Source organism: Camelus ferus, chromosome 12, assembly GCF_009834535.1.
Source record: "Camelus ferus isolate YT-003-E chromosome 12, BCGSAC_Cfer_1.0, whole genome shotgun sequence".
NCBI lineage: Eukaryota > Metazoa > Chordata > Mammalia > Artiodactyla > Camelidae > Camelus > Camelus ferus.
In genome coordinates this window covers 1,324,066-1,345,918 of record NC_045707.1, presented here as the reverse complement: position 1 = coordinate 1,345,918, position 21,853 = coordinate 1,324,066, and the positions used below count along the sequence as shown (strand labels likewise).

At 44.6% G+C, this 21,853-nt stretch overlaps 1 long non-coding RNA gene across 1 annotated transcript; it reads right to left on the bottom strand.

Annotated features, from left to right (window-relative positions):
- Positions 1-3,493: 3,493 nt before the first annotated feature.
- Positions 3,494-15,920, bottom strand: LOC116667796. Its single transcript, XR_004324876.1, has 3 exons — positions 15,908-15,920; positions 9,196-9,207; positions 3,494-3,559 (listed from the first exon to the last, which is right to left on the bottom strand). It is a non-coding gene; the product is annotated as an uncharacterized LOC116667796 (long non-coding RNA).
- Positions 15,921-21,853: the final 5,933 nt, after the last annotated feature.

Sequence of the window (21,853 nt, the reverse complement as noted above, 5' to 3'; positions counted from 1 at the left end):
GTTGTAAGAAGACACTGTCCTGAACATTCCTCCCACAGGCACAGGCGAGGAGTTACACGAGGACCGTAAAATGACTTCTGTCATGGCAAGTCCCTAAGTTTCATTTTCCACATTCCATCTCCAACCCCCATTTTGTTGCCTAAATTTGAGAGGTGAATTAATCACACCCTTTCTCTCAACTCTGAGCCCAGAGCAGGATGAGAAATAGTTGGGACAATGGAAGGGCAAAATGTCATTTTTATACGGGATAACACCAGCTTGGAGAGAGTATCTTGGATCTGCAGCAACAATCAGTTTTTATCCTTGAATAGAGACCTCAGAATGATGCATCCAAGGGCAAGCTGGGGTCTATGAAGCGATCCTCCTTATCCAGAGTAGCTGCATGAAACCTATCAAGGTCAAAGAGTGAGGTCAGAGAAGGATGAGCCTTGAGACCTGCCACTAGAATGCAGGCTTAATGGGTGTGCCCCGTGGTGGCAGCAGCGGAGTAGAACATATCCAGTTTGCAGGCAGGTAGGTCAGAAAGGGAGAGCCAGATAGGACGGACCACACATGCTTATTCCCCTTTTCTGACATTGCCTCACAGATACCCAGAAAAGAGAGGAGGAAGAGTAACTAATGTAGGGTTTCTCCCCGGGAGCAGAAGCTTCAGTATGAAAACACAAAGACTGGGAAGAAGGAGGACCCCCACTGTCTCTCTTGTAGATTCTGGCTCAGACCATTTTCCTTAGTCCCACTGTATTGGTCAAGACCCTGGTGGCTGCAGTTCATTGAAGCCCCAACTCAAACTTGCTTAAAGCAACAGGCACTAGTGTGGTTCATCAAATCACAAAATCCAGGGCTACCACTCACTTCATACATGGTGTATCAGGAGCTCAAAGACTATCACCAGGCTGCTGTCTATTTCTTTCCTTCTCTTGTTTTCCTCTGCTTTGGCCCTATTCTCAAGCAAGCTGTCTGCTTTTGGTAACAGGGTGGCTGCCAGCTTACATCTCCTCAGTGGTCCAAGTGGGGAAGAGCATCTCTTCCCCAACGGTTCCAGCAAACATGCTGGAGGTGAGCCTCACAAGTCTGGTCTGAGTCATGCGCCCACTCCTGAACCAGTCACAGTGGCCATGGGGAAGGAGCGCTTTGACTGGCTGGGCCTGGATCACAGGCTGTCCCTCCACTGGAATAAGGATGCAGGGAAAAGTTTTATCCAAACCATGTGGACTGAGATTGGAGGAGGAGAGGAAACCCCAGGAAGACCAGGAGATACACACGGGGGAAAAATATCATTGTCTTATCTTTTTACTGATCCCTTTGGATTTTTAAAAAATAAGCTTTTTTTTTTTTTTTTTTGGTGGGGGGAGGTTTATTTATTTACTTATTATTTTTAGAGGAGGTACTGGGGATTGAACCCAAGACCTCATGCATGCTAAGCATGCGCGCTACCGCTTGAGCTATACCCCCCCCCCTGCAAAAATAAGCTTTTTATTTTAGTGTAGTTTTAGATTTACAAAAAGCTTGTGAGGATTGTATAGAGTTCCCATACATCCCGCACTCAGATTAATTAAGTTCCTCTATGGTTAACATCTTACATCACTTTGGTACCTTTGTCGCAAGTAAGGAACCACTACTGCTACATTATCATCCACGAAAGTCCGCACTTTCCTGGGATGTCCTTAGTGTTTAGCTAATGTCCCTTTTCTGTTCCAGGATGCCGTCCCAGAAGCCATATAACACGGAGGCATCACGTCTCTTTGGTTTCTTCTTGTCTGTTGCAGTTTCTCAGATTTTTCCTTGTGTTTGATGACCTTGGCAGTTCTGAGGAGTGCTGGTCAGGTATTTTATAGACTATCCCTCAGTGGGGATTTGTCTGATGTTTTCCTCATAATTAGATGGGGTTGTGGGTTTAGGGAGGGAACCCACGGAGGTAAAGTACCATTTTACCTCTTTCACAGCACATCAAGACCACATGCTGTAAACATGACTTGTCACAGTTGACAGCTACTGTGATCACCTTGCTGAGGCTTTTTTTTTTTTTTTTTTTTTTTGGTCAGGTTTTCCAGCTGTGAAGGTTTTAATTTCCCTACCTTTCCATACAGTAGTACTCTTTGACAAAAAGTCACTATGCACAGTGTATACATAAGGAATGGTAATTATGCTCCATCACCTGGAGGGTTCCAGTGTCTAAATTTAATTATTTGAAATTTTTCTGTGCAAGAGATTTGTCCATTCTCCCTCAATTATTTATTTACTCAATCATTTATATCAGTATGGACTCACAGGTATTTATTTTATACTTTGAGTTATAACTCAATTCTGCTTCCTGTATTTAGCTCAAATTTTTCCAGCCTTGTTCATGGGAAAGGTCTTCTTACAGTTGGCTCCAGTGTCCATTTGCGTCATCCCATCATTGTGTTTTCTAACCCCTTACTTCCCAGCTTCCTGGCATTACAAGATGCTCCAGGCTTATCTTGTATATTTGTGTATTTCCTGCCCCAATCCTAGCACCAGTCATTTCTTCAAGAATCTCTGGTTCCTTTTATTGTGGGATGGTATTAGAGACCAAGATCGGGGTGTTAGATGTGCTTGTTGCTACTGGAATGTCCCTACTTCTAGGTCCTCTCAGCTGACAGAACACGGGAATAACATGTGTCTATACTAACGGGTGTATATACATATATCTATAAATATTCTGTATGTAACCATTGGTATCCTGTATTAAACTAAACGTGAGTTCATATTTATGTGTTGAACACTGATCTGTTACTACATGGATTATCCCAGCTGTCTCCCTCTGCTTGTCTGTAACCTTCCACTCTACAGCGAGAAACCTGGTTCGCACCTCTGTAATCTATTTATTTGATTGTTCAGGTCCAGTGTGACTGTAGAGTAGTTTCAGAATTGTTAACCCATCATCCCTTTGGATTCGATGCTTTGCTTGTGTTGCTATTTACCTTGACTTTCCACTAGCTGTGCTGTTCAAACCAGTAGCCACTAACCACCTGTGGCTATTTAAATATAAATCAAAATTAATTAAAATTAAATAAAATTAAACACTCAGTTCCTTAGTTGGACTTGAAGCTACATTTTAAGTATTCTGTAACCACCTGTGGCTAATGGACAGCATTAGATACAGCATACTCCCATCACTATATAACGTTCCACCACATAACCTAGACCCTGTTTTTCTCTGTGTTCCTTGGCAGCATGCCTGGTAGCCACCGGCCAGATCTGTCTTCCTAGCCTTTGGCTCTCAGAGAGAACCTTGGCTCATGTCAGATCCGAGACCTCATACTTTCCCAAGGGGAGTGGAGGCATCATATGCTGAGAGCTTGCAGCCAAGTGTGCTCAACTCTGAAGAGCACAGTTCTACTACATAAGGGAGGAATATATAAGTTATCATGGCTCACAGAGACCTACGAGACTGAGACTGGGAATTGCTCAGAGAAGGCGGCCCAAGGAAGGACACATGCTTGTGCTACGTCTTGAGGATTGCTGCAGGGATGACATGTGGGCCAAGGGCAGGCCAGGAAATGGAACAGCACATGAAAGGTATGGGGGTGTGAGAGCACTGGGTGCATCCTATTTGCTAAATGGGTCTTAGAGAGTCAGTGTGCTTGCAATGGTGAGTGTGTTTTGTTACATGGAGGAAGTGGAAGATATAGACTTGGAGAGTTGATGGTGAATCGATTATGTCTTGCAAGCCGTTTTGGACTTGATCACAAAAATTGTGGGGATTTAGGAGAGAGCTTTATGCTAGAGAGTGATGTGGTTTTATCCCTATTTTAGAAATATCACCCTAGGGCTGTTGGTGGAGCTGGAAATAGAAGAGGTGGGTTGTATGCAGGGAGAAGAGGATCAGGATTTCTTTTTTTCAGTTCTCATATTATTTAACTTTCCAGTAGTTCTTTACATAGTTGGCCACCTTCTATCTCTTGAAACTAACCTCCATGGATTTTCTCGACAAACCCTCCCTCCTAGGGCTTCTTGTCTTCCTGTGTTTCTTGAGTGTACTAATTTTCTATTGCCGCCATAACAAATCACCACATTTAGTGGCTTAAAACAATGCAAATTTATCATCTTAAAGTTCTGTAGTTTAGAAGTCTGACACGTGTCTCACTGGGCTAAAATCAAGGTGTCAGCAGTCTGCTTTCCCTTCGGGAGACTGTAGGGCAGAATCCCTTTCCTTGTCTTTTCCAGCTTCTAGAGGCTGCCCACATGCCTTAGCTTATGGCTCCTTCTTCCTTCCTCAAAGCCAGCAATGATGGGTCAAGTTCTCTTACCACATCCCTCTGAGCTCTCTTCTGCCTCCCTCTTCCACTTTTAAGGACCCTTGTGGTTACATTGGCCCACTCATATCATCCCAAACAATCTTCCATCTCACAGTCATTAATTAGTCACTTCCGCAAAGTCCCTTTTGCCATGTAAGGTACAATATTCACAGGCATTCGGGACCAGGTATGGACATCTTTAGGGAGCTGTTATTCCACCAACCACTCTGAGTGTGTCTTAGTCATCTCTGGAATCCATCTCTAAATTCACATTCATCCTTGGCTTTTTACCCCAGTTCAGCTACTGGACTCATATATGGAAACTTTTTTTTGTTTTGTTTTAAATTTCTGTGCTACATCTTTGGAGGTACAGCCTTGTAAGGAAAGGAAAGTTTGGTTCTGTTCTACCCAGGATAGAAGGAGCATAGAAATGAAGACGAGGTTGGCCCCCAGCATCTCATACACAGCCCCTGCATTGCCCTGGCTATCGAGCATTGTTTACAGTCCAGCCATGTGAAGGAGCAGAGTGAGGTCTATGGGACAAGCTCCAGTCAGAGCCCACCGTGCTGCTCCAAGGAGCCAGGAAGGCAGGGAGAAGGTCAAAGCAAAGATGCCAGGATCATGGAGCTGCCCCCGCAGAGGGAGCTCCTGATAAGAACTGGAGGAAAATGAACACAGAGAGAGCCAGGCATCTGGAAGGGCAGTGTGTAATTGGATTCAGATCTCTGCTGGGGCAAATTAGGACTCTGCTTTTCCTAGAAAAAAAAAGATTGTAAATATTTTATGGGAACAGATGCAGGGAATTTTCACAAAAATTGAAGCTTGCCTTGTGGGCTGGCTGCCCTGTGATATCAGATTTCATTAGTAGAAGTGGCAACCTAGAACAATAAATATAATTACAATTTATTGAGTGTTGAGTATGTCCTGGGCACTTTACAACTATCATCTCTAGTCCTATGGTAATCCTGCAGTCAGTATTTAAAAGACGAGGGGACTGAGGCTTACAGAGATAAAAAAAAAAAAAAAAAGAGGATCCGGGATTTATATGACGGCTGGTAAGCTGCTAAAGCTAAGCTCTTTCAAACACACTGCACTTGATGGCAGCTACCGAGGGGAGAAACAAAGGGAGCCCAAGAACCACGGAAGACGGAAATCTGTGGAGCAGCAAGACTGACTTGTGGTGCCATCCTGGAAATGGGTATTCACACACAAGAGTGTCCAGAGGAGGCCAGTGATGATGGTCAAGAAACTGAGAACCACATCTGGGAACTGTTCTACAGGAAGTTTAGTCTATTGTGAAGAGGACTCTGGAAGCAGCTAACTGGCCTTTCCAAATACCTGAGGGTGGAAACGTGGAGAAACCACCAAGCAGAAATTACAGGGAAGTCAGTTTCGGTGTCTTAGAAGGAAGTGCTCGCTGACCACCGTGGCTCGCCAACCCTGGGATGGAGCACTGTGGTTCCTGCTGTCCTGTGGCATGACACGCAAGAGGTCCAGAAGAGCCTGTCTAAACAGACACCTGCCAGGTGTGGTCCAAAGAAGACTCCATCCTGAGGACAAGCTGCACAGCTGCCTGTCAGGTTCCTTCCACTTCCACTCTGTGATTCTAGGATTATGGAACCCTTCCTTTCTCTTTCCCTTTCCATCACCTGTCCCATTCTAAGGGCTCTCTGAAGAACCCTTTCCTCCAGGGAGCCTTCCAAGACCGCTGCGGCTCGCCACGAAGTAGGCTTTTTGAAAGATCTATCCTTTTTCATATAAATCAAGGGCCAGTAAACTGTGTATGTAAAGGGACAGATATTAAATATTTTAGGCTTTGTGAACCAAATGGTTTCTGTTTCAATGACTCAACTCTGCTATTGTGGTAGGAAAGTAGCCAGAGATAATACTTAAACAAACAGGGTGGCTGTTTTCCAAAAATACTGTCTTTACAAAATCAAGTCGGGGGCTGAATTTGGTTCCTGGGCTGTTGTTTGCTGATGCCCAATCTAGACCATTTATTTTGTGAAAAATAATGTCTTGCTTAGAGTTATCGTTAGCTACAAAGCAATGTATTATGATTTAACTGTTTAATATTTGTCCATGTTGTATATAGTCTCTTTTATTTGATTGGAAAACAACTTAGGGGAAAAGGCCATATTCATATCTTTAAATAGCTTCTTAAGTCTAGCATGATGACTCCAACCTCAAAAACAACCTCACTACAATTTATGGCTTTGAACAAAGAGTCATCTAAAATATGATACAAATGAACTTCTTTACAAAACTGGAACAGATACACAGACATAGATAACAAGCTTATGGTTACCAGAGGGGAAATTGTGGGGCGGGGAGAGATAAATTAGGAGTTTGGGATTAGCAGATACAAACTACTATGTAGAAAACAGATATGCATCAAAGTCTTATTCTATAGCACAGGGAAGTATATTCAATATCTCATAATTTATTTTGGAAAAGACTATGAAAAAGAATATATATGTATAAATGAATCACTTTGCTGTAACTAACACAATATTGTAAATCAACTATACTTCAATTAAAAAAAAAAAGAGTCACAGAATCAATCATTGGCTTCTATGGAGGCCAGAATGGATGACAGAGATCGAGCGATTAAAATCTCCCATTTCTCAGGTGAAAACCCTAAGCTTAGGCAAGAGCTGTGTCTTTCTAACATCACACAGCTATTTAGAACCAGGTCTCCCTAAGGGTTGACAAGTGGTCTCACTCTGCACTGCTGGGGGCCCAGGGCTCTGCTGCCCCAGACTCTCACTTATTCAGGGAGAGAGCGAAGAGCTGGAGACCCAGAGGGCAGGAGAGCTCAGCCTTTACTCTCAGGAGGGAGGTTGAATTGAAATGGGGGAGTCAGACACGCCCCGCAACGCGTGCCTCCCTTCCTGTCACTGACGGTGAATTCTCCCAGGGACCACGCAGGGTCCTCTTCGTAATAATGACAGCCATTTATTAGGTTTTCCCCACATACCTGGGATTTGTATTAAGCACTTGGAATGCATTTTGTCCCCTTTCTTTGGATGACCCCGAGCCCTCTTACCACAAACATATTAAAATTTTAATTAAGAGAAGACGCCACGGCACACACATATCCCCCATTAAGCGTGTTGCTTCATTAAGTATCTCACTCCTGACAGGAAGTGGTGGGAATTTCTGGGTGACCTCGGTCAGCAAAAATCCATTTACCTCAACTCTGCGGAAAAAGTGTAGTTATTTTCCAGAGTCAGCCTCAAGGCTTCACGCTATTCTTGTGGCTTGGCCACCCCTTGGGACGTGCTTCCTTTGGTCCCCTTGGGTGATGGACTTTGTTGTGGGGGACACTCCAGCTTCTATGCAGACCAGGTCCTGCTCCTTAGCCCTCACTAACTCCCGCTTTCCCCACAGCCCCATCTTTTGTGGAAGTTTCTGGTATTAGTGACATGATTTTAGCCCTGGCAGGGCCACATTCCCATCACAGCCACGCAGATAAACAAAGAAATGCCTGCCTTAAGTAAACTGTTAAAAACTATCAGCTCCACTCATATGGTCTGGAACGCATGATAGGCACTTAATAGATATCTATTGATCGATCATATATTCTTCCACAAAAACGTACTCATGTGGTGTTTTTAACACAATAGGCCACCATCAATTTTCTGTAAAACTCCAGAGACTTGACAGCGAGCTCCCTTTAAGCCCCCACCGTTTCTTGGTTATTTTCTGTGGCTGCCTGTATCTGACGGGGAAAGGTGCTCCCAGGGGAACAGTGGGATGGAGGCCTTTCTATTCTGCTGTCAGTCACCCTCCTGAGATTCAGGACAACCTTTTCCTGTGTCCATTTGGATGCCTATAAATCAGTAGCGGAGCAGAGAAGACAGAGGAAGAAGAATCAGTGTCATCAGCCGAGATCGTGTGCGTTGAAAGCCGTGTTCTGAACCGAGCTGAAGTCCATTCCTATGAAAGTTGTAGGGAGAAGGTGACATTTACCAGGTGTGACAGCACGGTGCATTTTATAAAAACACAGTCCCATCAAGCTGGCTGCGGCGGACTTAATCAGACCAGGCAGAAACACAGGAGGCAGAGACTTAGAGGTGCGTTTATTTCCTCAGGGAGAGCAATGGAAAAACACAAGGAGAGAGAGCTGGACTGCTGGGAGCAGATTCTGCTGCTCTGAACAGGTGACTTGGGGCAAGTTACTTAACTTCTCACTGGAAGAAGGAAGGAGCAGCAGAGAGGGCTGCACTGAATGCTCTCCAATGCCCTATCACACTCTGGCATTTCGGGATTCTCTGGAATCAGGAACCGTGGCTTTGATTCTGAATCAGACAATGAGACACCCCACAGTGGATTGAATTGTGTCCGTCCCCCAAAGATATGTTCACTTCCTAATTCTCAGTGTCTGCAAGAGTGACTTTACCTGGAAAAAGGGTCTCTGCAGATGTACTGAAGTCGAGGACCTTGAGATGGGACCATCGTGGATCACCTGGGTGGGCTCTAAATCCAATGATGAGTGTCCTTATAAGGGACACACAGAGGAGAAGACAGTGCGAAGATGGAGGCAGGGATGGTAGTGAGGGGGCCACAAGCCCACTCAGACAGCCACCCAGAATCAGAAGAGGCAAGAAACACATTCTCCCCCAGAGCCCAGTTGAAGTCTGGTCCTGATGACACCTGACTTTCAGACTTCTAGCCTCCAGAGCTGAGACAGAGAATAAATTCCTTTTTTTTTTTTTTTCAAAGGGCCACTCAGTTTGTGGTAATTTCTTCCAATGGCCACAGGAAACTAATATACACCCCCAGAGAAATACAGAAAGAGGGACCTGTGTCAGGAATGAAACAAAGATGTAACTTTTTGCATTCCATTTAATTTTACTGAATTAAAACCTGTCAGCTTTTTTTTTTTTTTTTTTCTGGGACTCTCTGCCCAGCCTGCTTGGAGCGTGAGCACTTGGTAACTTATCTTGTGGAACATGTGAACACAGGTGGCTTTGCTGCCCGTCTGCCCGCCTCTCCTGAAAGGATAGGATGTCATTGCTCCTTTCCCACTGGGGTCTGGGTGGTGCAGACCAGTGGGAAGCCAGCAGGCTGGCTGGGTCTGCATCCACAGTTTTCTACAGCTCTGCAGAGCTGTCAGAGGAGGTGGCCTTTCACACCCAGACAGTATTTTTAAGGCTGTCAAAATCAAAAGTGTGGCCTCTGGAAAGCTGCCATGGCAGGACTGGCTCCTGATCCAGGCAGAAGCTCTGGACCATGATCCTCCAGGACTCTGCACGTGAGGGATCAGGCACCTGTCCTTTGGTGCCGGAGGTTATATCTTTCTGCTCATGCTTCTGTCCTCCAGAAATCTTGTCTTTGGGTATTTCTTTCCTCCTGGAATGAGGTGGAATAAGAACAAGCTTTAGACTCAAAGAGAAGCTATCCCTTCCTTCATCACTGGCCCCTCCCAGCTGCGTGACCTCAGGGACCATCCTTAATCCTCCTGAGACTTTGAGTCCCCATCCATGATATGCAGGTGATGAGAGCCAACTTGCAGGGTCATTGATGATTAAGTATGTGCTGAAATCATTGCAGCTAATGTAACTGAATGTTTATTATGTGTCGGGGCGATGCTAAGCACATGCCAAGTGTTACCTAGTAATTCTTATCCAGCTACAGAGATACGTGCGGCTATTATCTCCACGTAATACAAGAGGAAACAAAGACTAAAAAATGAAGTAATTTGCTTCACATTATCCAACCAGTGTGGGGGCAAAACTGGACTCATGCACAGGACTGTCTTACATGAAACCTGTGCTCCAACGTCCCAGCTATTATGTGAGTAAATTTATTATTTTGATTGCATGTGTGACAGTTTCAAGAGTACCTTTTGTCTTTCCACGAGTCCCTGCAATACCCTTTTTTTTAAACTTTTGTTTTAGAGTAGGGCAGTTACGGCCCACGTGCCTTATCTGACCCCTCCACCTGTTTTCCTCAGTAAAGTATTATTGGAACATGGCCACGCCCATTCATTTACATATAGTCTGTGTCTCTGTGGCTGTTTTTGTACTTCAGTAACCAAGTTGAGTAGCTGCAACAGAGACCAACTGGCTTGCAAAACTGAAAATATTTTCTGTCTGGTGCTTTATAGAAAAACATACATCCGACCCCTGACCCCTGACCCCTGACCCCTGAGCTTTGGGAAGAACTGGGTTCAAATCCTGACTCTCACCGATTCTAGCCTGGGCAAGCCCCTCGGTCTTCACATTCCTCCTCTGGGAAGCAGGCAGGCTCACAGCTGTCCCCAGGGGTTAAATGAGAATGCCTAGCAGAGTGCCTGAACAGAGGATGGGTAGCCCCCTCTCGTGTCCCCTCCTCCTCCCCTCCCTGGCCCTGGGCACAAATCTCCTCCTGGGCAGCCTCCCCAGCCTTCCTGGAAGGAGGCTGCTTCACCTTCTCTGTTCCTGAGTGATCTGCAGGCTTCCCCATCCAAATTCAGGCCAGACGTGACTCCTGTTCGCATTAAACAGGTTTGCCCCTTCTGGTAGGCTTTCCGGTCTCTGAGAGGTCCAGGCCCCTCCTCCAATGGAGAACTGGACCAGTCCTGCCCAGCCCAGACGTCCCTCCTCTGTGCTGTGTAGAAATCTGGCATTTTCACAGCGAGCAGCCTTTAGATTCTTTGAATCACCTCAGCTTGGCCCCCGTTTTCCTTGACTCCCTGCCAAACCCATTACACGTGTCGGAGCAGCAAGGGACTGGAAGAATTACGATTTCCATTTGGCTTCTGCGGCCGCTTCGTCTAATTTGCCCTGGCTTTGAAATACAGTGATTGCTGTTTTTGTTGCTTGGATTTGGAGGCTGTTTCAAGATCTGTCTCTTTTCTCCCCCTTTCTCTTACTTAGCTCTTTCTTTTTCTGGGATGGGGGTGGGGGAAGGAGGCATCACAAGTGACAAATCTGAAGCTTAGCTGCCACCATTAGGGTCCCCACCCCTCCACGCACTCATTTGCTCCAGCACCAGATTTCATTAACTGAAGGGCTACATTGCAAGGCAAAGCATGATAATGAGGTTGTAGCTAATCAGAACATATGGAATATTTCTACCATTAGCTCCAATTCCTGACTTAAGAAGGGACATGCTGGGGCGGGGGGCAGTTTAAGGAGGATTCTATTACCCACGTGGGGTTACATCTGTAATCTCAGAGTCCCTTCTATTAATAGAGTTCCTGCCTCTCCTATTCCCACCCTCCACCCTGCAGCCCCTACCAGCTCCCCCCGTGGGAGATCATGGCCACTGGAGTCAATGAAAGTTCACAGACCAAGGACCGCTCTTGCTGACCAATGTTCCCAGCACCTCTTCATTTACAGATCCGAGTAGGGCTCTTCCATCCTTTTCTGCTTGACTTCTTGGCAGGTGTGACACTACTGACCATGCCCCTTTGACCTCAAATGAGTCTTGGGACATTGGTTTCCCTTGCTTTCCCTCCTCCTTCTCTGGACCCTTCTCCCTCCAACCACTTTTGCGGGTTTATTTGTTCATGTTTAGAAACATCCTCATGGCTACTTAAGGATGTTTGGGGAATCAAAATAGAATAACTACCATACTACTTCCCCGATGTTTGCCCAGCTGTCCTGCCCCGCACCGCCTTTTGTTCTTCTTTCTCTCTCTTTCTTTGTATGGACATTAAATGTCAGTTGCTGGCTGAACATGGGAGATGCCGAGATGAGGGGTGACAGACGCTGGCCTGGAGGATATCAGTCTATGGACGGTGGCCATCACTCCACTTCTCTCTCCACACTCTGTTCCTGAATTTTCCACTCAGGACACACTTCTGGGGTTCCCAGGTGACAGAGACTAAAATGTTCCCAAGCTGTCATCTTTGGTTATGGAAACTCTCCAACAAATTTTAACTTAATGGGAGTTTAGGATCCATGCCAGAAACACAGAACCAGGAAGGATTCTAAAGTCCATAGTGACTAATAACCTCATTTAGTAAAAGAGGTCATGGGAATTCAGAGAGGGAAGGTCATTTACTCAAGACTGCATCGCATGAGAGTGGCTGGTTCATAAGGTGGTACCCTGTGCACAGCATCCCTAACTCCATCCTGCCATGAGTGCATCATTTGAGAGGGTCACAGACTCCGTAGCAGATGCTTTTGGTGCCTCACGCAGGTCCCTGGTGAGCCCACCCTCCTCCCCCATCCCTTCCTCGCTACTGCAGGTATTGGCGGCTAATGTTTCCTACCTGCATTCTTCTGTGAATAACTTCCCTTGGTGAATGTTGCCGCTTGCCCAGAGATGCTTGGGAGATTAAGCTCCTCACCCACCCCAGGGTGCAGCCCATGACCAAAGACTATAGTGGGACACTAAGGCCCCAGATCTCTTGCATTTGGGCAGAAAACCGATGTGCTGCAGTTTATAGGGCAATCAGGCTGAATCCAGGCTTTCACTGAAGCAACGTCATGGTCTAATTTCTTCCCTGCCTCGTCCTGCTTCCTGACATCCCTCCAGGGACATGAGGTTTCTCGTGGGGGTTTCTCCCCCATCGCAGGCTCAGCTTCTAGGAAACCTGCTCTAGGACAAGTGTCACCATCTCATCTGCCTGACTGGTCCTCAGTTTCCCCATCTCTTAAGTGGGATAACTGGCCTACAACGTGTCTGTTGAGATTATGCAGGCAATAATCATGCTATAAATGCCTTCTGCACGGGCTCGGAAGTACAAGGAGGTGGCCTTCATCTCAGTCCTTCTCAGAGCAACGTGGGCCCTGGAAATATGTAAGATGAAGTGGTGGGGGGAAGTATTTCCCTGGGAGAGCAAAGAGGATGCCTTGACTTAAGCAGAAATGGTTATGAAAGGACTGTCTGCACAGGAGTGTGAAGCACTGTCTCCTCGGCCAAGTGTTACCCTGCAAGGACACAGAAGTTTCATTTCCTCCAGGCAGATGTGGTGTGGACCACATAACACTGGGTAGGTTGCCTTCATCGGGGAATCACCCAGAATTGGATGACTCTAAGGGCCTACACTTAAGAAGAAGGAAAACAGCCTGGGATGGATTAAAGCATTTTTTCTTTTCCATGTTTCTCAACTCAAACCCGTTTGAGATCTTATACATACTCCCTGCTGGAACATCCCACCTAGAAGTGAGCACAAAGAGACATTAATTGAGGACACCATATGTGCGAGGGGCTGGCACGGGAGGTGGGAATACAGAGTTTGACGGGGAAGATGCATTCATGTATAACTACGTGACCAAATGGATTCCAATGTTGTTTACAGGGGAAGGTTTATAATTGGGAGGATCTTGTGTTTCTCTATCACATGTCCTTTGAGGTGCTTCATCTCCGCTGCCAAGTCCCTATTCCAAGCTCCATCTTTTCCTTCCTGGAACAGAGCAATGGCCGCCTCACTGGTCTCTCCACATCCAGTCTTGCCTCTTTTCCATCCAGCCCCAACACAACAAGCCACAATGGGCTTTTAAAAATGTAAGTCTTTTACTGGCACTCCTCTGCATTAAGCCTTTTACGGGCACCTCGTTGCCTGGATTCACCCTCCTCGTGTATAGCAGATTTTAGCTCTCTCCACTCTTGACCTTGCTCCTTGACTCCAATTATTCTGGTCTTCACAGCCAGCTCCTTCCTGGCACAGGGCCCCCCTCACATGCTCTTCCCTCTGCCTGGAACTCCTACTCAAACTTTCATTCTCAGCTGGACCACACCTCCTCAGGGAAGCCTTCCCTGCCCTTCCAAAACTGGTCAGCCTCCCTTCTATAAGCCCTCACTTTCCCCAAACTCTGCCTTTGTAGCCTGTGTGATTATTTATTGATGAAGGAATATGTAATTGGTGGTTTGACTGTTTCGTTCTCTGTTGCATCGTCAGAGCCTAAGCACATTGTAGGCCTTTGATGTGTTTTAATTGATTATACGAATGAACATAGAGGTTAAATCAGATGAACAGTTCTTTTGACCCCCTCCACCCCCACATTTTGATCACTATCATTCTCTCCTTACAAGTCAGAAAAATCCTCTGAGCCTCAGTTCCTTCAAGGGTAAGTCAAGGGAGCCTGCCCTCAGCACCTCTGTCCACCCCTATCTTGGCGTGTTTCAAACTCTGTTTTAATTTTTAAAAAATTCTTCTGTCTCCTGCACCTGACCCGAAGCTCACTGAAGGTGAGGACTGTGTGTTGTTCGCAAGCACAGTGCCCAGCACACAGCAGACCCTTGTCTTAGTCCCTTCAGGCTGCAACAGCAGCATGCCGTACACTGGGTGGCCTGAAAACAACAGACACTTAATTTTCACAGTTCTGGAGGCTGGAAGTTCAAGATCAAGGGGTGGCAGATTTGGTGTCTGATGAGGCTCGCTTCCTGGTTCATAGACGACTGCCTTCTTGCTGTGTCCTCACGTGGTGGAAGAGGTGGTAGCTCTTCCACCCTGGGTTCCTTCTGTAAGGGCACTGATCCCATTCATGGGCGTTCTGCCCTCATGACCTAATTGCCACCCAAAGACCCACCTCCTCGTACCATCACAGGTTGAGGGAAGGATAGGATTTCAACATATGGTCTTTGGGGGAACATATTCAGTCTATAGTCATCCTTGAAATGTTTGCTGGGTGAAAATCTAGTGAGACAGCACAGTACTGACATGGTGACCACTGCATCATCCACCCAGGGCAGGAAAAGACTGTGGACTTTGGGCGAAAGTCCGTACCCCTCTTGGCTGCAGCCAGAATTTCTCGGAGGGTTAAACCTCGTTGCCTGGCACAGGGGAGGGACTCCTGGTGCAGACATATCATTGGAAACTGCTGCTTATGCTCCTCGGCAGCATAACATGTGTCTCTATGGTTCAGGCAGAAATTTCTAGGTCCCTGAGTCATTAAGAATCACTCAGGATTGATTGAGTGGGTCTGAGGTTGTCTTTTAAGCCTATGATTGCAAACTTGAGTCACCACATCAGGCCCCTGATTGGGTTTCCTCTTGATTTTGGTCATGTATGCCTGTTAATTTTCACCTCCTACTGGGTTACCTCACCTAAGAAGAGGGCAGTGATAGGAAAGCTGGTGACAAACCCTTATTTCTGTGACTCTACTTTTTATTTTCATATTAGGTACCTCCCAGTAAATACTCTGTTAGATCTGAAGAATTATTTAAGGAAAGATGTTATTTATTTTTTTTCCTAGCAATTCTGTCTGTTAACATCTTTTTCCATGCCCTTGCACTTGGTTGAAATGACCCCATGAGGCCATTTTTTTCCTCAGACAACCGTGTGTGTATGTATTGTGTATGTGTGTGTATTTATGTATGTGTGTATGGGTATGTGTGTGTCCTTTGTGTGTGTGCGTATGTTTGTACAGGTTTAGGGGGAGGCAGGGGTGATCTTGGTGCAAGATGTAACACAGGAATCAAGTAAATGTATCGGGCTGTTAGTATTTTTTTAAGTCTAATTTCAGTTGGTTCATGTGTCCACGTGACATTTGTTTACACAGCTCTGATTATTTACAGCACATGGTGAGAGTGGGCAAAGAAATGAACTTACAGCCGGGAATGAGTCGAATAATTCTCAGTAACAGCATCTCCCAAATAGCCCCATTAAAGGCCCTCACATCTATGGTTTTGTGGCCATATGCTCAAAACAGGTTCCCGGACCTTAAAAAGCCCAAGCTTCAAGGGAAGCACATTTCATGTCACACAATTCCTCCCTTAAATGGACCCCATCTCCCGGGCCACCCTTAGTGCACACCATCTAAAACTCCTAAATCAAATGGGTGAAAGGTATGAACAGATCACTCACGTGTGAGGGAATACAAATAAGAATTAAATACATGAAACGTTCATCCTCACTGATTAGCAGGAGAAAATCTGAAGGTTCCATTTTGTCTCTATTTTATAATTAAAAAAATGGTAGTCATCCAGACCACCAGTGCTGGCTGGACAGTTATGTTAACACTGTTCTTGTAGACTGCGCATGATGCTGCAAATTAGTAAGACATTTTTGCAGGGTGATTTGGCAGGACATACCCAGAGCTATATGATGCTTCACACTTCTGGTCCAGCATTTTCCCTTATCCGCATGGAGAGTGAAGAAATAATTCAACGAAGGAGGAAAAATGCCTGATGTGCCTGAAACTCTTGCAGCCAGCATTATCTAAATGATGTAAAACTGGGAAGGACCTCCAACAGTGGGGGAGTAATTAAGTTTACTTAATCATTTGTGCAGGCACTCATTGAAATACTATATAGTTATTAAAAAGTGATTATAAGGACCATAGAAACAATAAAAATGTATATACTACATTGTAGTTAGAGGAAAAAGGCTAAAAATTTAATCTGTGAAGACAAAGTAAAACATGTAAATGCACATGACAAAACTAGAGGATAGACCTCGAAATGAGATAAAATGAGAGTCTTTGGGGAAAGATCATTGTATAAACACATTTTCTGTGTGTATGTATGTGTGTGTATAAAATACCATGTTTTCTTTAAAAAGTCTTAATATTAAAAATACAGGTAGAAGCCAGGGAAAGACAGATTCCATGTCTGGTAAGTTAATAAATTTTGGAATTAAACATGTGATGAAATTTTAGCCATTTACTGGTGTAATCTTGAGCAAATTATTAGACTTCTCTGAGTCTTGGTTTCTGCATCAGTAAAATGGGAATGAAAAAAACCAACTTGTGTTTTTGGACTCTGGTGGGGATTAAATGAGGAAATACAAATAAAGAATTTACTACGATACTTGACATAGCTAACTTTGAGTGATTGTTATTATGTTTGTCTGTCTGTCTGTCTATCTATCTATCTATCTTATCTAATCTATTATAGTTTAAAAAGACACAGTTGCTGACTCTCTATCCATTCTACCACAGACCATCAGCCAGAGTCAGTCATGGTCACCCCATCCTCTTGCCAGTGACTGGTCCAAGCACTTGTGAGAAGAGAAACACAAAAAGAATGGATCTGCTTTCTTCCTCCAGGCATTGCCAAGTTTAGATGAAACCCTTGGACCTATGGTGGGCTTCGTCTTCTGAGGATGAGCACAACACCAGGAATGGCAAAGCAGAGGGACAGAAAGAATCTGGGTCCCCACTGACATTACCGAGCCTTGGCTTCAACAATACACATGTCCACCCTACCTCACTTCTTCCAGATATATGACAGAATAACTTTTAAAAATGTTTAAGTCAGTTTGAATTGAGGTATTCAGTTACTTGCAAAGAAAAACATCCTGATATAATCAGGATACGGCAATTACCCTTCTTTGGGAGACCTGGACCCTATTCAGTCAGAAAATGGCTTGTATGACACCTTGCTGTCCTGACGCCTCCCTTTCCTTGCTGTTGTCCCTGAACTCCAGAACTTGACAGCTCCTCTTGGACACCTGAAAGGCTGGACTCATGATTTCTGTACGTGCCTGTGCACGCGCGCACACACACACACACACACACACCCTCCCTGGTTCTTTGTCTCAGAAAACATAACCACCCTCTACCCAGCTGTATAACTCAGACCTCATTCTTGACACTCCCCCCCCCCCCTAAATTCAATCTATTGCCAAATCCTATTGATTTCACTGTTTAAATATTTTTGAATCTATCTACTTCTCTTGGTTTCCCCCATCACTACCCTGGTCCAGGCTATGGTAATCTGTCACTGGACCTATAACAACAGCCTCTTGATGGGGTTCTTGACATTGAAAGCTGTTTTCCTCTTATCAGTTCCCTATTGAGGCTATATATCTTGATGTCTATCCCTGTGTCTAGCTATGATGCAAATCCCATCATGTTATCTTTTTGTTTAAAACCTTTCAGTGTCTTCCATTTGTTCATTTGTTTTTTTTTTTTACATTTTTTATTGAGTTATAGTCAGTTTACAATGTTGTGTCAAATTCCAGTGTAGAGCACAATTTTTCAGTTATACATGAACATACGTATACTCATTGTCACTTTTTTTTTTCGCTGTGAGCTACCATAAGATCTTGTATATATTTCCCTGTGCTACACAGTATAATCTTGTTTATCAATTCTACATTTGTTCTTTCTTTTTTCATTTGTTCTTGGAATAAAGGCAAAATTATTTAACATAAGTTAAGGAACCCTACATGATCTGACCCCTTTTGCTCCAAATGTTCACCTACCATTGCTTTCCAGTCCCGGATTTCTCTCATTTCTCTCCTATATGTCATGTTCCTGCCATCAGAAGGCTTTTGTGTATTCTTTCTACAGGGAAAAAAACCTTTCTTCTATCTTACACCAAGCTAATTGTATTGATTTCTTGTAAGACTTCAGCTCAACTGTCATTTCCTTGGGGAAGAGTCCCAAGACCAGGGCAGATCTCCCCACCAAGCACACTTGTGTATCTCCCAAATGGGCACTTACGGGGCGCTGCAATTTTACCTTTATTTCTGTAACTGTTTGATCAAGGTCTGCTTCTTCTCCAATAGATTGTAAATTTTTATTGCCCACCATTCTCTCCACAGAGAAGGGATTCAACAAATATTTGTTGGGTGACTGAGGAATGAATGGACATCGCCCTAATTCAGCCCCTGTATATCACATGAGCTACAGTCATAGCCCCATAAAACGGTTTTGTCTCTCCAGTTGGGCATACAGCTCCTAGAGTTAACTCTGAATCATAAAATCTGATTATTGTTATTTCTTTGCAGTGAAAACTATCCAACAGTTCTCCACTGCCGTGAAAACCAAGCATATTTTATGTTCAGTCTCATTTTCTAGCTTTGTCTCCTAATTCTACTCTTCGCACGCCTGCTGCATTTACTCTCTCAAGGCCAGTCACACCCAACCACCTTCTGGTCCCTGGCACTGTTGCTCTTCCCAGCCTTGCGTGTGCTGTTCCCTCCAACCAGAACCCCATTCAACCAGTCACCTCCTTTCAAAATTGAATCCATCCTTCTAAATTCAGAGTGAATGAATTCTGCTTACAATTTTCTGCCATTTCTCTAGTTTGTATTAATTCCCCCTGTCTCAGTGTTCTCATAGTCTACAAGACATGGGGTACAAAATGGTCCCATGCTGTAATATGCCTTAATCACTACACCCAGGGGTATCTTGCATGGTGTTATTAGGAAAGAGCCACATGATCGATGTGCCATAAAGAATCCATTTTTGACTTCAATACTTCGTTAGGATTATTGTTCATAAATATTTGCTCCCCTGGGAACCTTGAATCAGTGTAAAGACCTGGAGTTTGGGGTAATAAAGGAGAGAGAAAAGAGAAAAGCTCTCAGAAGAGGGGAGATGTATGCACTTGGATGTATATTTGATTTATGCATGCAAGCCATAGGGTTCTGTTGTCCAGCTCTTGGAATTGTGACCTAGGCAATCTCACTTTGAGGCAGGAGGGAGAGGAGACCTTTGTGCATGTCGGTGTGAAGCTCTGTTCACACTCAGGAACTCCTCTGCCAGCTGCATGCCCAACCTGCATTTCTTTGGCACCTACCTGGGTCCCTCCCCAAGTTCAATTTCCATAAATCCCTTCTAGGCTTAAAAGCAGGAGTTCCTTTTGCCCTTGACACAGAATTTCCTTTTAAAACACATTCACCTAAGTAAAAATACATGCATCAATGTACAGAAAAAAAAATAACAAGTTTATAGTTGGTCATACTGGTAGGAAGCGGATAACTGAGGTTGGGAAGCAGGGCAATGCACTCTACAGCTGTCTGCAGATAATTATGGATGTCAGCCCTCAAGCTGGCCTCCACCAGGCTGCCTGGCCAGGAAGCCTTTGAAAGAAAATTAAAGCAGCTAACTGCCCTGTTGTTGTTCACTCCTTTTTAATGGTTCTTGAGTTGTTGACCTTTTTTTTCCCCTTAAAAAGTAAGTAGAAAATGTCCTCAACTGACAGATAAGACTTGATTTCCTCCTGGGAATTTATGATACAAGCAAGCACTGGTTAGAGTCCTCAAAAGATAGAGCACAGGCAACGTTTGAAAACAGGGTTGTAGAAATACCTGCTGACAAGGAAATGGGCAAAAAGCTAGCCAACCAAGCAACTGCCTTCATGTCCCCAGACCTTCTCCTTTACATGGCAGGAAAACTTGCAGCAAATCATGCCACTGTCTTTTTAAATTGGACTTTTAGATCTTTGTTAGAAAAAAATAATCCTGCTGCTCTCCACTGCAGAATGAAATGTGTTGGACAAATCTGTTCTGCTTTAAGCAAGAGAGAGAGAGTGTCCTTACTCATCTCTGGAGGACTGTTTGCCCAGCCAGCGTCAGGCAGGTGAGGGGGGCTGGGGAAGGTCTGTAGCAAATTACAGCGTGTGGACAATCCTGTAGCCACCTGGATGTCTGCTTAATAAGCACTGTGCCAGGGTCTTTAATTGCTGTCTGGACCTGAAACAAAAGCTTCAACCATCAATCTGGCAATTACCCCACCAGCCCATGGTGCTAACCCTTCAATTACCCTGTCGCTGCATGCAGCCCACCAGATCATTAACTCCCGTGCCACTCCACTCTGCATATCAGGTAAAGATCCAATTCCAGTGTTTCTCAGGTGAAACCAGAGTGCTGTTTGCATGTAGGGAGGGATACGTCCATTTCATATTAGAAATGATTATGAAAGCTGCCAGCTTCCATCCTGGCTCTGCCATTGAAAGTCCAAGGTTTTTGATTTGCAGCATCACTGTCTGTAATTGACACGTTTAATATCCTCTTTGTCTCTCCACAGAATATAATGAGATGCTGTGGAAAGGTAGTGAACATTTAGGAGATGTGTACAAATGCTCGGTTGTGGGTCTGTCGAGAGATCTGAAGTCTCTGGCATGTTTCTCACTTCTCCCCCTTTACACTCTTTAAAGGAAAGAAGAGCTGGCAGAGATGGGTCAAGTTCAAGGTCAACTTTTTGGGAGAAAGTATAGAAAGAAGGTCACATGATAAGCAAAGGGGTTAAAACTTTGATTTCAGCATAGCGATGTTCCCTTTCTCCTCTTTTTCTTTCTCTCTTTCATTTCTTTCTTTTACTCTTTTCTCCCAAAACAAATACAGTATAAATGACCATAATGAGTTTGACTATTTCAGATACCTCATATAAGTGGAGTCATGCAGTATTTGTCCTTCTGTGACTGGCTTTTTTCACTTAGCATAATGTCCTCCACGTTCATCCATGTTGTCGCATATGGCAGGATTTCCTTCTTTTTTAAGGCTGTATAATATGCCCCATTTTCTTTATCCATTCATCTGTTGATGGACCCTTAGGTTGTTTCCATATCTTAGGTATTATGAATAATTCTGCAATGAACACGAGAGTGCAGATACCTCTTTGAGATCTGGATTTCAATTCTTTTGGATACATACCCAGAAGTGGTATTGCTGGATAGTATGGATATGCCTCAAGGACCTCGCTCTTTCAATACTTCATCTTCTACTTATCCTCTTTATTTAGCCTTCTCCTTTAGGAACGATATGTCCAAGTTTTTACCACCTGAAGATACTCCCTTGGCAAATGTCCTTTACTTGTCCTGCCTTAGTCCATTTCTCCACGGTGAATATCCTCGAAAGAAGCATCTCTTCCCAATATTCCACTGAACCCACTCTTTACAAAGTCCTTCAGAACTTATAGTGGCTGCATCCAGAAGATTCCTCCTTTTCCTTATTGTCCTTTGAACTCCCAGAAACTCCA